Source organism: Oncorhynchus kisutch, linkage group LG7 (genome assembly GCF_002021735.2).
Source record: "Oncorhynchus kisutch isolate 150728-3 linkage group LG7, Okis_V2, whole genome shotgun sequence".
NCBI classification, from domain to species: domain Eukaryota; kingdom Metazoa; phylum Chordata; class Actinopteri; order Salmoniformes; family Salmonidae; genus Oncorhynchus; species Oncorhynchus kisutch.
In genome coordinates, this window is record NC_034180.2 from 3,118,196 (window position 1) to 3,139,833 (window position 21,638).

The 21,638-nt window shown below is 43.6% G+C and overlaps 1 protein-coding gene across 2 annotated transcripts in view; it reads left to right on the top strand.

Annotated features, from left to right (window-relative positions):
* Positions 1–4,987: 4,987 nt before the first annotated feature.
* Positions 4,988–21,638, top strand: part of LOC109887110 (protein FAM160A1) — a 36,593-nt gene continuing 19,942 nt past the window's right edge. The window contains exons 1-2 of one of the 2 annotated variants that reach the window (XM_031828382.1): positions 4,988–5,266; positions 19,842–19,917. The gene's annotated coding sequence lies outside the window, so the exon portion shown is untranslated. The remainder of the gene's footprint in view (positions 5,267–19,841; positions 19,918–21,638) is intronic. The other variant, XM_031828383.1, reaches the window with a different exon arrangement.

The window sequence follows — 21,638 nt, forward strand, 5'->3', positions numbered from 1 at the left end:
TCTCTTCATGGTAATCTGAATTCCATACTGTATGAACACTTCCCTCCCAACCTGTTGCACCACCAGTGTGTGACTCGCACCCGACTCGGGTGAAGACAAGACAGTCTCCCACTTCGTCTCCTTGGGGCATGGTAGTTCCACAGGTATTATCTTGTTAGACAAAGAACAGTTAGCCAGTAAAGACCACCCATTTACAGCAGAATGGTCTGACTCACCACAACCAGCCCCTGTGACCGTTTGTTTGACGATGATAGTTTGTTTTGAGTCATGAGTAAAAACATAAAGACTGAGTTGTATATCTATTGTGAAGCATAGACAAAAAAGCACATACATTTAATTCTCTCTCTATTACAGTATAGCCTACCATTGCATCTAGGAAAACAAATGGCTGAGGTAGTATTTTGAATCCTATTTCTCATCTATTAATTAATCCCCAAGTTTGATATTTGAATATTGGCACACAGTCCAAACACATATGTTCTCTACAGCATAGAGACAGAGAAATACCACGGTGACTGTCTGAAAGATTCATAGTAAACTGAGCAATTTCTCAGGAGATGTACTTCAAATTATAAGCACTAGATGTCCCTATCTACCTTGTTTATTTCTACTAGCCAGCACCTGGCACAGTCCAAATCAAATGTTGTCACATGCTTCTTAAACAACAGGTGTAGACTAACAGGAAAATGCCTACTACAGCCCTTCCCAACAATGCAGAGAGAAAGAAAATAGAGAAATAATAAATGTAATATTAAATACACAATGAGTTGCTTGTTTACAAAGGTATCAGGTAACCATAAAGTTCAGGATAGACAGTATTTTTATGTTAAAAAAAAAAAAAGTAGAAATGATACATGTGTGCATATACTTTTCACAATGCACAATGTGCAAATAAACATATTCTACAATGTCAATTCCTCATTCGCTATGAGAAGTCTACTTCTCATAGGTTTACCTCGTTTTTACAACAGAGACTAATAACACGGCGAATAGCTGCTCCAACTCGGGCCCTGTAACGAGAATGGCAGCTGGCACAGAGCTCCTTAGAACAGGTGACACTGTTAACAGTCCTGTTCAGTCATGGTTGTTGATCTCCTAAAGGGATTTGTGTGGACACAGTTGTCTATGTTTGTATGGTTTTACATTGCCATTCAATTATTATTGTTTAGGATGGAATAGCCTAGTCCTTTGATCATCTAGGCTGGGCAGGATAAAAAGAGGGCTAAAATCCTTGTTTTGTATAAAAAACAATTGTGTGAAGGGCAATCATTTACAGTGCATTGACTTCTCACACTGCTCTCACATTCACAAACTAGTGATGGGTCGTTCGCGAAACGAGTCGGCTCTAAGAGCTCTTGTAGCTCTTGTAGGTGAATGTTGGGAGCCGGCTCGCATATCAGAAGAGCCAAATCTATTTATAAAATATTTTTTTTAATTAAGATATGAATAATCAAAAGATTTAAATGAATAGAATTAACTAATTCAAATAACAAAAACAAAAAAATAATAATATAGGCCTAAATGCTCAAGCGCACACACATTCGCTCTGACTGTCTGCTCAGACTTACAGCCTCACCTGTTGTTCCTGTCAATCAGACACGCAGTGTCAATCAATGAACCAAAGATGTGTGAGGGAGGGCCGAGCCAACTCACTCACAGTCACACACTTTGCAGCCGAGGAGAGAGAGGAAGGACAGCTGTGAAAACAACAGCTGGAAAATGAGTCGGAAGCACAGTAGCATTTGGATGCATTTGAATAATGCAGACAACGTTAGAGCCCAGTGTAGAATTTGCCAAAACAAAATCTCATATAAAGCCGGTTCTATGCACAACCTACACCGGCATATGCGAACTGTGCACCCAACTGTGAAGCTAGCTGTAGTGGAGCTTCGAGAAACTAGCGGGCCTGCTAGTGATAGTGGTGGAGCCAGCACCTCCACATGTGGAGATGTATCCACTCAGTCAAGTAGGCCTACTTCATGACTCACAGCAACGCACTCTTCTATGGACCAGTTTATGCCAAAGTCTATGTCTGTAGCAAAACAAGGACAAATTGATATTGCATTGGCTAAAATGATTGCCACCGATTTTCAGCCATTTTCGATCGTGGAGGACAGAGGTTTTAGAAATTATAGCAATAGTCTAAATCCAATGTACATAATTCCAAGCAGGAAAACCCTTTCAAAATCACTTATTCCACAACGGTACGAGATTACACAGGCTTCAGTATGGGAAAGAGTCCAAAAAGCTACTGCAGTTTCCCTTACCACTGACTGCAGGACATCAAGGGTAACCCCTCCTTAAATGTTGGTTACATGTCACTTCTTTGAAGATTTTTTGATGATTAGCTGTCTTCTGGACTGCTTTGTGTTCAGTGACAGACAAACCTCAGAGAACTTGGCAGAGGAACTGTTGAGAGTGGCCAGAGAATTGCAAGTAGATGGAAAAGTGTTTTTTTGTGTTAGCGACAATGCAGCTAACTTAACCAAAGCCATGAACATTTTTAAATGGACCCATCACCCATGTCTTGCCCACACAATCAACCTGATTGTAAGAGATGCTATGAAGGTGATGAAGCCCACTGTGGAATACTTCCACAGGAGCACAGTGGGCTCTGAAAAACGAAAGTCTACACAACGCCAGATTGGGATGCCTGAGCTGAGGCCTAAACAAGACTGCACTACAAGGTGGAATTCAACATTATATATGTTGAAGTGTTTTTTTGAGTCAAAGGATGCCATCTCAGCTTCCAGTATTTATGTTGCAGTAGTTTATGTGTTGGGTGGCTAGGGTCAGTCTGTTATATCTGGAGTATTTCTGTAGTCTTATCCGGTGTCCTGTGTGAATTTAAGTATGCTCTTTCTAATTCTCTATTTCTTTCTTTCTCTCTCTCGGAGGACCTGAGCCTTAGGACCATGCTTCAGGACTACCTGCCACGATGACTCCTTGCTGTCCCCAGTCCACCTGGCCGTGCTGCTGCTCCAGTTTCAACTGTTCTGCCTATGGATACCTGACCTGTTCACAGGACGTGCTAACTGTCCCAGACCTGCTGTTTTCAACTCTCTAGAGACAGCAGGAGTGGTAGAGATACTCTCAATGATCGGCTATGAAAAGCCAACTGACATTTACTCCTGAGGTGCTGACTTGTTGCACCCTCGACAACTACTGTGATTATTATTATTTGACCCTGCTGGTCATCTATGAACATTTGAACATCTTGGCCATGTTCTGTTATAATCTCAACTCGGCACTACCAGAAGAGGACTGGCCACCCTTCATAGCCTTGTTCCTCTCCAGGTTTCTTCCTAGGTTTTGGCCTTTCTAGGGAGTTTTTCCTAGCCACCGTGCTTCTACACCTGCATTGCTTGCTGTTTGGGGTTTTAGGCTGGGTTTCTGTACAGCACTTTGATATATCAGCTGATGTAAGAAGGGCTTTATAAATACATTTGATTTGTTCATCTCTACCCTGGCCATTGTCAATGCACCTGTTGATGCTCTGACCTAAGAGGAATGGGAGTTGGTGGAGGAGGTGTGCAGAGTCCTGGAACCCTTTGAGCAGGTCACTGTGGAGATCAGTGGAGAGAGGTACAGTAAGCAGTTATTATTTAATCCAGTATTATATATGTCTATGAGCAGTAGATGAGAATGTAGTATCAGTACACAAAACATGAACCTAAACTAATAAGTTACTGTTCTCTCTTTTCAGCTATGTGACAGCCTCAAAAATGATACTCCCGTGTAAGGGTCTGCAGCGAATCACAGCCAGTCGCCAGAGAGAAGCAAATGTAAGCACAGGACATGTGACAGAGTTGATGGACACCCTATGTTCATCAATGGACAGAAAGTTCCACAGAATGGAATATAATCACGTGCTATTAGAAACCTCTGCACTTGACCTTCAGTGATGCCAGAGCGATTTATGAGGCTCTTCAAAGAATAACCTCAGCAGCAGGTAGGGACAGCCTCAGCAGTCAGCTGGCTCAGGCACCAGGAAGAAGAGGGAGCAGATGGAGCAGAAGCACCAGCAGTAGTGCCATAAAAGTCTGCTGTTTGGATGCTGTTTGATGAGAGAGCTACTGGGGATGCAGCACGAAGGAATCTCTCAGCAGATTCCATAATTGAGGTCTGATCCTATTTGGAAGAGCCCCTCTGAGCTGGTGGTAGAACAAGGCTTCCTAAAGTCATGACAGGGAGACTCTGCATAGTGGCCACGTCCGTTCCCTCTGAGAGGTTCTTCTCGAAAATGAGACAAATAATTACTGATAGAAGAAACCACATCAGCTACTCGTAAGTGAGGCATCTTGCATTTCCGAATGCAAATCTCTCATAAAAGCAAAATATGGTCAGCATTGCTGTTGGTTATAACATGACAATAAAGAAGAGAGAGAAAAGAGGGACCAGTTTAATGTATTAAGTGGGATGCTGCAGTTTTGCACATTGTTATTTATTTTTCTTTGATTTGGTGCAATATTATATTATTATGTTGTTCAGATTGTATTCGTTTTGAATGGTTAGATTTATATGCACTTTGCATTGCTTGCTGTTTGGGGTTTTAGGCTGCGTTTCTGTGAGATATCAGCTGATGTACGAAGGGCTCTATAAATACATTTGATTTGACTTGATTTATATACATTAAAAAGTTATACTTTATATTAAAATGTTTAATAGCTTTCTTTTTCATAACAAACCAATGCATTTTTAAATACATTGTGGTTAAGGTAGAGTATGATTTCCTTTAATCATTTAATTCGAATAGTTTGAACACCAATCATAGTCAAACTATCGCAAACTGTTTGACTTGAAAAAATACAAAACATTTTTTTTTAAAAGAGCCGTTTGGCAGCCAAAAGAGCCTGCTCTTTTCAGTGAGCTGAGCCGAACGAGCCGGCTCACTGAAAGGAGCCGGAATGCGGATCATCATCATAAACTGCTGTGGGCACAAAGAGGGAGGAGCCTAAAGCTTAGTGTGCTCGCGACGCTCACCTATGTATACTACCTACAGTAAGCAGACTGACTGGTTGGCGACCTTGTTAGCTAAGTAGCTTATATCTTTACTTTTCTAATAGAATGCGACATTAAACCAGGGAAATTGAACAACGTTCTGCTGGAGAATTCGTGATTTTCGAGAGGGTTATGTACATTTGTGTTGGAAAGACGCTCATAGGAAAGTAGGGTAAAAGGTTGATTTTGCTCCGCATCTTGAAGCTGTGCAGTGTTGTTACACAAGGTCGGCTAAGTTACTTGCACTTCTGAGACTCAGCCAACGGTACGATATTTCAGTTGGTCTTACTACATATAAATAGACTACAACTAATGTATTGTTTGTAAATTACGGATTTTACAAAGTAAATACTTTGCAAGACATTGTTAATGTATTTTGCTGCTTGTCAAGTGACCGGGACTGTCTGACTCTGTCAAGGCATAATGTGACACGTTTACATGTCGGTTGTTATCATGGGGTTGTCTTTTTAAAAACATGTATATCAGAGTGACTTGTCATCTGTCCTGGGCACACTTTTAAACTTGTTCTGAGAAATATCTGTCTATACAGCTTGATTCTTGCAAATGCCTGGACACAATCTGTCACCTTTCATTCACCTTTATTGTGCCTCACGTGACATTTTGCAAAAGTTTATTGCTGATCTTTTCCACATGTTAATGCTGTGGGGCCCAGACGAATGTGTTTAATCAGACCCACGAACATAAAGTACATTTGGCATCTACTGTAACATAATTCATAATTATTTGTAGCCTTTCTGCTATTCGTTCTGCAGAGGTTAACAGATATGTGACTCACACACACTCTTCCAACTTCAGCGAACTTGGGAAACAAAATATGGTAGTATGAAGGGTATTTTTGAAAGGAGTTTTGGATCGGACTGGTACTCTTATTATCTTTCTGTGATGAAGAGGTCAGGGTATTGGGTTACTACCTCATGGGATCACATTCAAACAGACACCCATCAATGTTTCATGGTTGGCCATATTTTATTTACAGTCTGGTTGGGTGTGGACCGTTCTTTATACCTCAATGGTGTGGACTATACAGGGATTGTTTTACATCAAAGTTGTTATAGGAAAATCAGTGTTGATACAAATTGATTTGAACACAATTTGACTTGACGCAAAAACCCTACTCTGTATAATCAAACTCAGTCAAAACTGTTTGCTATATGCAGTGTATTTGAAATGAACTTTTTTGAGAAATGTTGAATTATGCTTTGGTGATTTCAGACTGTCAGCACACTCACTGTGGGGGTTGGCAGTTGGCTCTAGAGAATGCACACAGAGGGCAAAGCTTTTTGAAGTCCTTTCATTTACTCCTGGGAACTCTCATTGGATGTTACAGACGGTGTTTAATTCCAGCACGCTGACTAAATTGATCTGATTTTCTGCTCCGGTGTCATTTCTGTATAATAGTAGGAAGAGTTGATACCAGGCTCAGTTGTCCTGATTAGTGTAAATATGAGGGTTGATGTCATGAAAGTACAGTATGTGCTGAATAACTATGCTAATCTGAATTGTGGACTTGTTGTAATTGGGATTTTACAGTATGTACAGTAGTGTCTATTTGTGTACTTGTGTTTACATTTGCGTGCATTTTCCATGTGGATTTCCAGGCCAATGAGAATGGCAGTCTGTTCCTTGACCAGTGGAAGCTGGTGGGAGGAAGTGTGGGAGGACGGGCTCATTGTAATGGCTGGAATGGAATAAATGGAATGCTATCAAACAGATCAAACATGTGGAAACCACATTTGACTCTGTTCCAATTATTCCATTCCAGCCATTTCAATGAGCCCATCCTCCTATAGCGCCTCACACCAGCCTCCCCTGCACTTGACACACACCTCGCCTTCATATGGCCTTTCCAGAATTCTAGTTTACCCTCTTACTGACCTAGTAGTACACAGCTTTAAGATGCTCTGCCTCGTGATCATTAACCACACAGACTAGTGAGGTCATATCCCACAAGCCTCATCGCTCCAACTGAGGCACCTTGCATTGAGGGCTGTAATATAGGGCCTATACCTAACGTAAACAAATAATTCATAGCACTATGTCAACATAGCAGGGGACTGAGACTTTATATAGCAAGATATTGGCTTTGTAACACGTGAATGCACTGGAAAAGTAAGGAGTTTTTCTGCTAAGTAACCACATGTGTGATCAGGTCAAGTGAGGAGGCAATGTGAAGGGTTGTCCCTTTTAAATCTCTGACATGCATGTCAATGGAGCATTTCACAGGCCGGCTGATTTAGTTTCACATAGTGGAATGTCTGGTTTGACTACTTCAGTCTACAGTGAGACCTGTAGGGCTAACCCAAGCTATTCATGTAAGAGCAGAGTGTAGTCTGGACTCTACGGTTAACTTTTTTTTACAAGGCGCAAGCGTGTGCCTAAGTTGAAAAATGTAGGTGCACACAAAGAAATTTAGGAGCACAATTAAGATTATTTGTGATATTAAAGCCAGAATCTTACATTTTTCTCTGCTCACTGGTGCTCCTAAATAACAATTCCAGGTCGCACAGCAAAACATTTAGGCGCATATGCGAGTAAAATGCTCTCACTGTAGAGCCCTGGTAGTGGTGAGATTAGTGACTTATCATCGCAGGTTAGTTCATCTGTGAATGGCATGAGATCGCAGTATACACACACACACACACACACACTAAACAAAGTTATACCCTATGGATTATATGGTTGAAGATAAGAGACTTAATTCAATGGGAGTTGGATAGGACAGAGTATCATGTAACACAGTTTACCCAGGGAACTGAGATATGAATATAATCGTGTACTCATCAACTCCCATTGGCTATTTCTAACACATGGTGCAACACTTCATAAGCTATGTGTGTGTCAGTGAACAGTTGGTGTTCTCTCTACATCATGGATGGTTGTCAATCAGAAGGCACAAGCAGCTGAGAGTGCCGCTAACTAGTAATCCTTGAGCTTGAGGACCTTCCAATTATCTTGACAGGCTGTTGTTAACGTTGCAGAATGTGCTGCTTTTTCAACAAGCACAGAGGGCATGCTCGGTTAAGTTTGTTTTGAAAAATATCTCTCTCTGACTAGGCCAGGGAACAAAGTGACCAACCATGCAGGGCAGCATGAGGTAGCATAAACCCAGGCCACCGTGTGACTGGAACAGGGAAGGAACAGGTGTGTGGGACAGCCACCATGCCAAAAGCGGTGGCTGCGATGACTCACCGGCCCACCAACCAAGCTGTCTCCCTTTCTCCCAGTTTCTCACACTGGCCATGGCCTCAGCCCAGCTCAGGCTCAGCATTGTCCCGTGTTTGGGATTACACCCCCTGCTTACCTCCCTGTCTACCCTCCCTGCCCCCTCTTGCGACCCCAGTGAGGGGGTCAGTGAGAACAAGGGAGCCGTATAGAGAGGGCCACTTGCTGGAGTTGTTAACATAGTCTTAACCTAATCCGCTGGGGATGACTGACTGTCGCCCATACCTCTGAACCTTAACACAACTGTTATGTAACTTTTTGAACTGAAAGTCTACACTAAGTACCTCTTATCTATTGTTGATTGAACTGAAAGTATCTAATAAGTAAAGGGAAAGGGGGATACCTAGTAAGTTTCACAACTGAATGCATTCAACCAAAATGTGTCTTCCGTATTTAACCCAACCCCTATGAATCAGAGAGGTGGAGGGAGCAGCCTTAATTGACATCCACGTCATCGGCGCCCGGGGAGCAGTTGTTGTTGGGGGTTAACTGCTTTGCTTAAGGGCAGAACGGCAGATTTTTCCACCTTGATGACTCGGGGATTCGAACCAGTGATCTTTCGGTTAAGTACCTCTTATTGTCTACTGTTGATTACCACTTATTGAGAAGTATGAAGAAGCTGTCAAGCTTCTTAGTGTCTTTGTCTCGTATTTGACATGGCATGTTCCTTAAAGGTAGATTTTATTAAAAAAAATTCCTTCTCACGTAACTACAGTCACGTTTACTTCTACCTGTTTACTTTTTTCTTGAATGTGCTTCTCTTTGACTAAGCTGAGACACCCTAGCTTGTTTTTGTCTCAGGATACATCACAAATTGCAGGACCTCCAACAACCTTAAATGACCTCCAATTAGTGGTCGACCGATTCAAATTTTTCGATACCGATTATTGGAGGGCCCCAAAAAAAGCTGCTACCGATTAATCGGCCGATTTGATTTATTTATTTATTTGTAATAATGACTTACAACAATACAGGCACTTTAGTATTGCCAGTGTAACAGTATAGCTTCTGTCCCTCTCCTTGCTCCTACCTGGGTTCGAACCAGGAACACATCGACAACAGCCACCCTCGAAGCAGCGTTACCCGTCACTCCACAACCACTCCAAGTCTCAGAGCGAGTGACGTTTGAAACGCTATTAGCGCGTACCCCACTAACTAGCTAGCCATTTCACATCGGTTACACCAGCCTAATATCGGGAGTTGATAGGCTTGAAGTCATAAACAGCGCAATGCTTGAAGCACAACGAAGAGCTGCTGGCAAAACGCACAAAAGTGCTGTTTGAATGAATGCTTACGAGCCTGCTGGTGCCCACCATCGCTCAGACTGCTCTATCAAATATCAAATCATAGACTTAATTATAACATAATAACACACAGAAATACGAGCCTTAGGTCGTTAATATTGTCGAATCCGGAAACTATCATCTCGAAAACAAGACGTTTATTCTTTCAGTGAAATACGGAACCGTTCCTTATTTTATCTAACGGGTGGCATCCATAAGTCTAAATATTCCTGTTACATTGTACAACCTTCAATGTTATGTCATAATTACGTACAATTCTGGCAAATTAGGCGGCCCAAACTGTTGCATATACACTGACTCTGCGTGCAATGAACGCAAGAGAAGTGACACAATTTCACATGGTTATTGCCTGCAAACCTGGATTTCTTTTAGCTAAATATACAGGTTTAAAAATATATACTTCTGTGTATTGATTTTAAGAAAGGCATTGATGTTTATGGTTAGGTACACATTGGAGCAAGGACAGTCCTTTTTCGCGAATACGCGAAATCGACATTGATTATATGCAACGCAGGACATGCTAGATAAACTAGTAATATTATCAACCATGTGTAGTTAACTAGTGTTTTTGATTGTTTTTTATAAGTTAAGTTTAATGCTAGCTAGCAATTTACCTTGGCTTACTGCATTCGCGTAACAGGCAGGCTCCTCGTGGAGTGCAATGAGAGGCAGGTGGTTAGTGTTGGACTAGTTAACTGTAAGGTTGCAGGTTTGAATCCCCGAGCTAACAAGGTAAAAAATCTGTCGTTTTGCCCCTGAACAAGGCAGTTAACCCACCGTTCCTAGGCCGTCATTGAAAATAAGAATGTGTCCTTAACTGACTTGCCTGGTTAAATAAAGGTGTAAAAACAAATTGGCCAAAGTGTCCAAAAAACCTGATTTCCGATTGTTATGAAAACTTGAAATCGGCCCTAATTAATCGGCCATTCCGATTAATCGGTCTACCTCCAATGACCTAAAGCATACTCACCGTCAGTGGATGTTGCTGAGGGGAGAACGGCTCTTAATAATGTCTGGAATGGAGTGATTGCAATGGTATCAAGCCCATGAAAACCATGTTTTTGATACCATTCCATTTACTCCATTCCAGCCATTATTATGAGCCTTTCTCCCCTCCGTAACCTCCACTGCTCTCCATTTATAGAACAGCATGGTGTCTAGTGGGGAGACTGACTGGAGAGGGAAGATTCATATCTTAACACTACGGCAGTTCAAAAAACAGGTGCAACAGCAGTAGTGTGTGCCTGTTGAGTCCAAACCAATGGAGCCTATTATCTCCTCTGATCTGGTTAATGATATGATGAGAGCGTGGCGAGGCCTAGCGCTTTTCATCCTTTCTGAGAAGGGCCCTACCAACATCACAGCCATGCTATGCTATTCATCCCTTCTGAGAAGGGCTCTACCAACATCACAGCCATGCTATGCTATTCATCCCTTCTGAGAAGGGCTCTACCAACATCACAGCCATGCTATGCTATTCATCCCTTCTGAGAAGGGCTCTACCAACATCACAGCCATGCTATGCTATTCATCCCTTCTGAGAAGGGCTCTACCAACATCACAGCCATGCTATGCTATTCATCCCTTCTAAGAAGGGCTCTACCAACATCACAGACATGCTATGCTATTCATCCCTTCTGAGAAGGGCTCTACCAACATCACAGCCATGCTATGCTATTCATCCCTTCTGAGAAGGGCTCTACCAACATCACAGCCATGCTATGCTATTCATCCCTTCTGAGAAGGGCTCTACCAACATCACAGCCATGCTATGCTATTCATCCCTTCTGAGAAGGGCTCTACCAACATCACAGCCATGCTATGCTATTCATCCCTTCTGAGAAGGGCTCTACCAACATCACAGCCATGCTATGCTATTCATCCCTTCTGAGAAGGGCTCTACCAACATCACAGCCATGCTATGCTATTCATCCCTTCTGAGAAGGGCTCTACCAACATCACAGCCATGCTATGCTATTCATCCCTTCTAAGAAGGGCTCTACCAACATCACAGACATGCTATGCTATTCATCCCTTCTGAGAAGGGCTCTACCAACATCACAGATATGCTATGCTATTCATCCCTTCTGAGAAGGGCTCTACCAACATCACAGCCATGCTATGCTATTCATCCCTTCTGAGAAGGGCCCTACCAACATCACAGCCATGCTATTCATCCCTTCTGAGAAGGGCTCTACCAACATCACAGCCATGCTATGCTATTCATCCCTTCTGAGAAAGGCTCTACCAACATCACAGCCATGCTATGCTATTCATCCCTTCTGAGAAGGGCTCTACCAACATCACAGCCATGCTATGCTATTCATCCCTTCTAAGAAGGGCTCTACCAACATCACAGCCATGCTATGCTATTCATCCCTTCTGAGAAGGGCTCTACCAACATCACAGCCATGCTATGCTACTCATTGCTGCATCTCTACTGTTACCAGACTTGTATTTACTATTGATAATGCTGCACAATTTAAATATTTGCCATCTATTCTACTGAGCCATTTACTTTATGGTCGTATTCTTATCTTTTATTTCTTGTTGCGTTGTCGAGAAGGAACCTGACAGTAAGCGTTTCATTGGACAGAGTAGTGTATACAATGTGTATCCTTTACATAATCTCCATTCATTTATCCCTCCACCTCGCCATCCCTCTATCCCCCCGCCATCTCGCCTTCATGCAAACACTCACCCCTTTCATCTCCTGTTGGCGCGGCAGCATGCAAACAAGGTAGAGAGGAAGCAGCAGCAGAGATCTGGATTGATGTTCCCACACTAAACCCATTGAGAATAGGTCAGGGGTTTATCCATGTTGCCATCAGAGATCTACCTACTCCCCTCCTGACTCCTGGCCTTTTGTTGTTTACAGCTACATGGGGATGACGTCTGTGGAAAAGTATGTGGAAGTTCTGCTGTGGTACTGTTCTACTGAAAGTACACACACAGTATTGTTTAACTAACCTTGTGGGGACAAACAATTTATAAACATTCAAATCCTATATCCCTAACCTCTAACCTTAACCCAAAAACCTAATCTTAACACTAACTCTTGAACCTAATTCGAACACTAATTCTACCTTGACCCTAAACCTCCTAGAAATAGCATTTGACCTTGTGGGGACTAACGAAATGTCCCCAGTTGGTCAAATTTCTGTTAATTTACTATTCTTGTGGGGACCCCACAAGTATAGTTCCACACACATACACACATACTGCAAGAATCACTTCACACACTCCCTGGATCACTGACAAGCTAACCTGCACTTGAAGGCTGTATTTTGTACCATTGTCTCCTGTGTTGTCTACTACTCACCTGTCTCAGTATTATTGAACCATTCAAACTAGCCTTATCTCACTGTAGCAGGCTGTGCAGCTCTCTGTATCCCTGTCTCAGAGTCTCATGGCAGTCATTATTACGCAGTGGCTCAAGGGATTGTTTTAGCCACTCTAAATGCAGGCAGCATGTTGCTGTGCCATTATGTGCTGTTCCTAATGCTGTGAGGAAGAGAACGCTGGGTGTGTCAGCCTGGGTATGCATTTTATAATATGTTTTGATCCTCTGGGGTGTTTGGCTCTAATCCATTCAGCTTGTTGACCCCCCCCCCCCCCCCCCAGGCCTCCTCCCTCCCTAGCAGGTAATGAGGTGAGCTGATGTGTTTGAACATGTTAATCAACCTCCTCCACTGAGCTCAGAGGTGGGAACACTGACTGAACGTAGCACGTGTTCAACGTGTTGAGCACCTACCTCAGCCAACCTACACCTCAGCCTATAACCTTCAGCTGGTGTTTAACACAGAATCACAGTCCTATCTGATAAGGCCCTTTATGGCTTTTACCCTGTTGTATTAGGTTGTTAATGGGCACAGCTGTTGAGTCCCTTCATGTTGATGTTTCATTTCAGAAATACGACTGACTGTTGATGAGAGTAAGTAAGTTGCCTCAGAATGATGTGTTGATTGGTACTCTGTTTTTAATGTAGCCAACACAGATGGGCTTCAGAGAAATGTATAATTGTGATGTTATGAGCGTTCCTAGTCTGAATGCAGTAGGCCTAACTGTTTCATAGAGACTAACTGTAGTGCGGACAGTGGTCAACGTCCCCTCGGCTACAGGAGAACGGATACCTAGATGACACTGGATGGTGTCCTCCTATATTAAATGTCTGTGTTGTTCATTGGAGAAGGGGACAGATAGACCTTATATAGCCAGGCTCTCCCTCTTTGGCCCCAGTTGTGGCCCACCTGTAAATATTTAAAAAAGGTACCGTCACTTTAATGGCCACTGTAAATGTCCTCTGTCTATCACCCATTGGTCTATCACTGGTGGGAGAAGAGAGAGGAGGGCCAATGTCAGAGCCCATTCGTCCTGGCCAGACCCTATTGTTGGTCCATTTGTCCTGGATGAGGCCCTGCCATTGGTCCATTAGTCCTGGACCAGGCCCTGCCATTGGTCCATTAGTCCTGGACCAGGCCCTGCCATTGGTCCATTAGTCCTGGACCAGGCCCTGCCACTGACCAGGACATCATTATGGGCTCTGTCTGAAGAGGACAGTCACTCTTCCTGATAGAGCTTAATGATCTCACATCAGTCACAAAGTCCAGATGCACAGGCTATGGGAGTGTGGTGGACTAATGTATTGATTGGTAGTTCAGTCGACAGTATTGAAAAATGCCATGCATACATTTAACTAATTTAAGAAGCAGACACTCGACTACTAATTAATATTGTGAAAAAGAGTTCTCATTGCTTGGTGGGTGTAACAATATGTGTACCTAGAATTCATTAGATTTAAATGTCTGGCCTCAGAGGTAGGAATCACGCACAACAACATGTTCAGAAAGAGTAAAAAAAAGCCAGTGTACTGCAAGTTAGGACAGTCTTGTGAGTGCTACTGTAGGTGTGGCTAGCTGGCTTTTCAGCTATCTATCACGACCTCGCCCTAGTGTGTGAAACACCTGCCGAGAGAGAGACGCCTTTTACATCTCACAGGTTTAGAAACCGGAGCCACTCTGTCAGAATACACACACATTGATGATGCTTACAAAACCTCTGTCCTTAGGCAAACATTCTATCCTGTCATTGGTGGTTCTGCCTGTGTTATCTCCTGTGAAAAGCTCTTCATCTTTTGTTACCTGTGAAGCCTCTCTCTCTCCCTCCCTCCCAGCCCATCCATTGAATAACACGTTCAAAAGATGACGTAACAAGATAGACCTCACTTCACTTTCTATAGCTTTATCTCAATGTATTTACCTTGGCAGTTAGCTAGGTCTCTCTACCTAACTCTGACTAGGACTTGTTGCTTTGTGTATAGTCAACCAGTAACCAATTTTACAAAGACTCATGACACAGTGTGAAGAAAATGGTCTCTTCATCTGGTAGAATTCAGTGTTGAACTTCAGTTCAAACCATTCTAGTTTCAGGGCCTTCAGTTATTCTTCTCTCTGTGTAGAAATCGTATTGTTTAGAAGCTACCTCTCCTAATTCCCTGTATACAGACTGATGACCAATACTTTTGCTGTAATCTGGAGAATATTATTTAAGGAGCAGGGGGTCTGGAACCTGGTAGAGATGCCAGCCACGGCCATTTTGGGGACGCTGTGTGGTGTAGACGTACATGGCATGCACTGGTTGTAGGCTACTGTGATAGGGATGTAGGCTACTGTGGTACTACAGTGTCTTTTGTACTTGGCTACTTTCATTACTCAGGAGACACTTATACACATTCAGTGACTGTTATAGCATGTATAGCATAGGCCTATGTCATAGCATTGTTATGTCAGGAGGACATAAGCAAATGCCAATGCAGTGATGTTTCTAAACCCAAGGTGAAACTAACACAATGTTGACAGAGAACACTGTCAGCAGGTCACTGTCCTCTAATCTAACAGGTTCTTAGAATGAATTTAACAGTAGCATGGGGAATGTGGTGTTGATCTCTTCAAGCTTGCTCGCTCTCTCTCTCTCTCTGTCCCTCACTTTATTTCTCTGTCCCTCTTTCTCTCTCTCTCTGTATTTCTCGCTCTCTCATTCTTTCTCTCTCATCTTGTCATTCTCTATCTCTCATTCTCTCTCTCTCATTCTCTCCATCTCTCTTTCCCTTTCCCCCTGCGCTTCCTTAGAAAAATCAACATGGTGGTATGCTGCTATATTTCATTTATCATTCTAGTTTGACTGTGGTGGTATGGCTTTATAACACTGCTATAGTTGGCCTATTTCTTCCTCTCAATTCTCCATGTTCCTTATCATCTCTACTAGGCTTCAAAGAAGGTTTGATGTTCTCCTGGTGTTGCTGTTCCGTATTCCCTCACTCACACAAAGCTCTCTGAGGAGTTAACCTCCACCTCAAGGGGAAATCATCTCACCCTGTACTCTGACCCAAACCCTTCAGAAATAACATCTGGTCATGAATGGCAGAAACCATGGTTAGAGGATGACACTAGGTCTGTGGGCGAGAGGGGGATGGAACTAGATTCGATAGTGCTGCTAGGTAACGGATGTGTTTTGAAACGGTGGAAGCTCCTGTAGTGGATTCATGTCCTCTATGTATGCCAGTAGGAGTGGGTAATGAGCAAGAGCAGTGTGGAGGTTTCTCTTTCCTTTGTACTTGTGAGAGTGGGGATGGAGAAAGATAATGACAGAATGAGATCATCATCACTTGCAGTTGTCATCATTCAGTTTCATCACCATCTAGGCTACATCGTAATCTTTCATCAGTGACTCAGGTCTCTGATCCCAACAGGGGTTCTTCACTGTGCCCGATCACAGCAGGAGGTCTGTTCCATTTCACCTCCTTTTGGAATAAATGAGCCACAAGTAGTGTGTTACTACATACGTCCTCATGATCAATGAGACTATTGATTCATTATTGATCCAGATTAGTCACCGGCTCGCTCCAAAACAGGAAAAAAACGACTGAATGTTTACAGCGCTCACTGCTTAAAGCAGCATGCCTCTTCTTCCCTTTTCAACTCAGTTCAAGTGCCTCCAAAGTGTGTGTGTGTGTGTGTGTGTCTGGCTGAGGTTCACAACAGGGGTCCTTAGTCAACACTCCTGTTTTCAAAGGGAGATGCTGATTTCAAGACTTCTTCAGAGCTTTTCTGTTTATCCAGTCTCTGGCATTTGGGGCTATGGAGACGCACAGACACACACACTTTTCTGGGGTCACATGCTCTCCCAGAAACATTATAAATTTAGTTGATTACACAGGCATCTCAAATAATAAAGCTGACTACATTCATTGTGTGAAAGCAAAGCACCATCTCCCTGGTGCTCCTCTTTATAGAAGTGGTGCCCCATCTCCTTGGTGCTCCTCTTTATCGAAGTGGTGCCCCATCTCCTTGGTGCACCTCTTTATAGAAGTTGTGCCCCATCTCCTTGCTGCTCCTCTTTATAGAAATGGTGCCCCATCTCCTTGCTGCTCCTCTTAATAGAAGTGGTGCCCCATCTCCCCGGTGCTGCTCCTCTTTATAGAAGAGACGCCAATCTTTATAGAAGTGGTACCCCATCTCCCTGGGGCTCCTCCTCTTTATAGAAGTGGTACCCCATCTCCCTGGGGCTCCTCCTCTTTATAGAAGTGGTGCCCCATCTCCCTGGGGCTCCTCCTCTTTATAGAAGTGGTGCCCCATCTCCCTGGGGCTCCTCCTCTTTATAGAAGTGGTGCCCCATCTCCCTGGGGCTCCTCCTCTTTATAGAAGTGGTGCCCCATCTCCCTGGGGCTCCTCCTCTTTATAGAAGTGGTGCCCCATCTCCCTGGGGCTCCTCCTCTTTATAGAAGTGGTACCCCATCTCCCTGGGGCTCCTCCTCTTTATAGAAGTGGTGCCCCATCTCCCTGGGGCTCCTCCTCTTTATAGAAGTGGTGCCCCATCTCCCTGGGGCTCCTCCTCTTTATAGAAGTGGTGCCCCATCTCCCTGGGGCTCCTCCTCTTTATAGAAGTGGTGCCCTATTTTGAGACTTGACAGTATGTTGCTGGGCTCTATTTTGAGCAAGTGGAGCATCTCCTCTCCAGGCAATATAGTAGTATCCTCAATATGTCTTCCAACTGCAGTGCACTATGCAGTTAGGTTACAGTAGGTGAGTGTGTGTAATTTAGGTCATATTTTCCTCATAGAAAGGAAGTACTGAGGGGAGTAGCTACATTTCTGTCTCCAGTGTCTCAGATTAGTTACTAGTTGTTGGTGTTTTTGGTAACTGGTGTGGAATCTGTAGTCATACATTTTTGACCCCTAATTTCATGGGATTATAATTGTTTTTTAGAATGATTCAGTGTCAATCCCAGCATAATTAAATTTTAAAAAGTAGCTTTCTATAACAGGAATGAAAAACGAATTTAGGATGGGTTAAAGAGGTCAACATTGCTCATCACTGACTGACTCTATTTTCGAGCCGTGGCACACTGTGGAGTTACCTCTTAATGTACTGGGACTGGGAGGATGTACATTTGTTTTTAAATGGAACCGTTATGTAACTAGGTAGTTAAGAACAATTTACAACGATGGCCTACAGCAGCCAAACCCGGACAACGCTGGGTTACCCTGTGTGTGCCACCCTGTGTGTGCCACCCTGTGTGTGCCACCCTGTGTGTGTGACTCTGAACGACAGCCGGTTGTGATACAGCCTGGATATAATATGCAGGAGTGTTAAGCTACAAAAAGTACTGAGCTATACAGGGACATATTAGCCCAGTAGTGAAGTTTAAAAGGCACTCGGTCATACTCCAACCATATTAAGAAGAAACCAAGATGGCCAAGATACAAACAGAATCTTCAGTTTGATTCTAGGACACAGTAGTTGCCAGTGCATTGTTGTCTGAGTCCAGGTTAGGTAGGTTAACCACTATAAAAGTACAACGCTAATCTACCACCAGGCCTGTTTTGACCCCATGAGGTTGAGGACACAGACTCTGAGGTAATGTGTCTGTCTGTGGAAGGAGAGGACGTATTACTGTGGCATTAAGACCGAGCAGAGACGCAGCCAACTGGAGGAACCCAACAGACTGCTACTACTGTCTCTCTCTACCCTATAATCGGGATCATGCATCTGGCAGAGGACTGTAATAGTATCTCCCATTGTCTCCAGTATGTTGTGTCTTTAAAACAGACCCAATGAGAAGAGTGCTTGTTATAGGAAGGAGCTGAGCTTTGGGAATGTGGTATTTGGTGAGTTGTTTATGTCCAGTTATGGGTCTTGTTGGTAGCAGTGCAGCACTATAGTGGGGCTTTTTAGTGTGAAACTAAGAACTTGTTACAAATCTGTACTTGAGAGGTTTAGTGCTTTATGGCTTCTCTATATGGGAGAGTAGTGTGTGAGAGTGAATGGAGGTGTGGATTCCTTTAGAGCACACCCCCTCTCCTCCTTTCCTCTCCCCTCTCCTCTCTGTTTGCATTGACCCAGCTGGACCTGGACCCCCACTTCCCCTCCATGGGTGGAGCAGGTCACTGGAGGAACTACAGCCACAGTCTGGGCAGTGGGGGGCTGACACACACACACACACATACACACACACACACACACACACACACACACACACACACACACTGAGCTCCGACTGTGGTTATTGTTTACAATACATCATGCCGATATGATCTTCAGGGTAACATTTAGGAGTTGTCGCTACAGAGTAAGTCAACTTGGACATGACTGGTAAGCAGTGCATTTTGTATGGTTGTCGGTGGGGTTGAGAATGCCTAGAATGCTTTAGCTTATGTTTTGTTTGACGTGTGTGGACTTCCGTGATCTGGCCTCCCTCGAAGAGTGTGGTCAGTGGTTACATCGTAGAAGTAAAGTCTTTCTGCGTGCTGTAATATGTTGTGACAGGTTTCCCATGGTGCCTCAGTTTGACAGTGTCAGAGGTCATAGCATGTAGGGGAGGAGAGGGGGACTCATGGTTGACCAGAGACGCCAATTATATCACAACTCTAATTGGAGTGAACAGTAGCATGATTATTCAACAAATTATGACATTTATTATGTTCTTTCAGAAGATGTTAGTTTGTAGTTTGGCACTGTTGTCTCCATGATTGTTTAGTGTGTGTGGATGTGGCGGGGGTCGTTGGATTGCTCTCTTTCTCTCTGTGTTACTCCCCCTCTCTCTACAGTCAGTGGTGTTCTGAGCCTCTTACTCACATCATCCAGTCACTTCCTCACATAGCTCTAGTCTCCAGTCATTCCACTGCTCCGTACCACATTACCAGGAACTCCACTCAGTCACACTGTCTGGCAGTACTGCTCTCAAACCTCCTCTGGTGTGTCAAAGTTAGACTTCCCTCTCTCTCTATCTCCACAGGACTGGGTGTGTCTGGATGTAAAGAGGGGACATTCTGTGTCGTCGATACAAGACGAGCAACCATGGTGAAACAGAGGTAGGAATCTCAGCGATTTCTGTCCTGGGTGACCCTGCCTCATGCATTCCTATAAGGCACGTTCCCTGTGTTAACTAAAAACAGATGTGTTTAGCTTTAGCATGAGTGTTTCAGTTTCTCTCTGTGGTGCCAAGCTCTGTGGCTGGTTGTTGAGTCTCTCCTCTTCAAGTGGGTCGAAACCATTCAAAAAAAAGTTTGACTTGGTCGTTATTGGTTGAGAGTCCGTTTGAGGGGCAGCCTTTCTGATCTCTAATTGGTCATTGTGGTCTGACAGTCTGCAGCTGCTTCTGCTTCCAGCAGGAGGGTTACAGTTGAACTCCTGCAGTGCATGGCTGCAATTCATGTGTTGTTATTGTACACTGTATGAAGCCGATGTCTTCATTAGAAGACATTGTCCTAAAATGTTGTTTACTGACCTGGTTGATTATATGCCAGTACCTAGCAACTAGGTATTGGCATATAACTAGGTATTGTGCGTTTGTTTGCATTGTTGTCAGGTTGAGTCGGTAGCCCAGTTTTTATTTTATATTTACTGTCTAGTCAGTCCCAATTGTCAGTCTGTTATCAAAGTCTTCAATGTGTGATCTGTTGACATGGATATAATCTGAACATCAGTTGTTCTCAGAATTACGCCCATTCGATGTGGGCACTTGGCCAATGACATCACATAGCACTAGACCCGCAGGAGCGAAACATGGGATTCTAGGAAGATAATAGAATCCAAATATCCTCCGTGCTGAGTTATAGTCCTATTTATAACTGACCTGAGCAGGGACTGGGGCAGGGAGGGAGATGGCCTGTTGCACTACACCATGTTAGCAGATAGCCAAGCTTTTCTTTGCAGCAATGGTCCTCTTTCCTGTACAATCACCTCCTTTACAAGGGAAGCAACAAATAACCTATTGTTATGACTGTCACAGTCACATAATTAAGTTAGCAATGGCTCTGTGCATTGCAAAGTCCATCGGTGCTGGTGTAAGCATAGAGAATGTATTTGTGTTTTATTTCAATCTGTGGGGATACAGGTCTAAGTGTGTAGCAGGTAAACACTAAGGCTGGAAAAGTTCTGCAGTGTCTTGACAGACAAGTTATTTTTAGTACTTTGAATCATTATGTTGGTTCCCGACTGACGAGCAGTGTGAGAAACGAACACCTGACCTCACTCTCTAGATATGTGAGGGACATATTTTCACAGGCGCTTCTGGACAGAGCTAGAATCAACATAACATTAGGCTACAGACAAAGTCAACATATTTTACATACCAAAACAGTTCCGACCATTCATGGAAAGAGTAGTGTTTTATTAGTTCTCGCGGGCCCACTAGCTGGTAATACACACTCTATTGTCATGCATCATAATCTCTTCTGGTGTCACAAGATGAGTGAGTGGGTGATGAAAGTGGTGTCACTGGGACCTTATGGAATTCACTGTGCATTGTAGCCTACTAGCGAGGCGTTACGTCTGTAAATCTGTGGTCCTCTATAGATCAGTTGCTAGAGCATGGAGCTTGCAATGCCAGCATAGTGGGTTCAATTCCCGGGACCGCCCATACTTACAAATGTCGCTTTGGAAAAAAGCGTCTGCTAAATGGCTTATATTATTACAAAGCCATCACCACTTTTCCCTGGGTAAGCATTTTGGCAGGCACTTGTCGAGCTGAGGAATAGAGGGCATGGTTTGTGCCACCGGCTGAGTGTCTCCCCCTCTCGCTCGCTCTCTG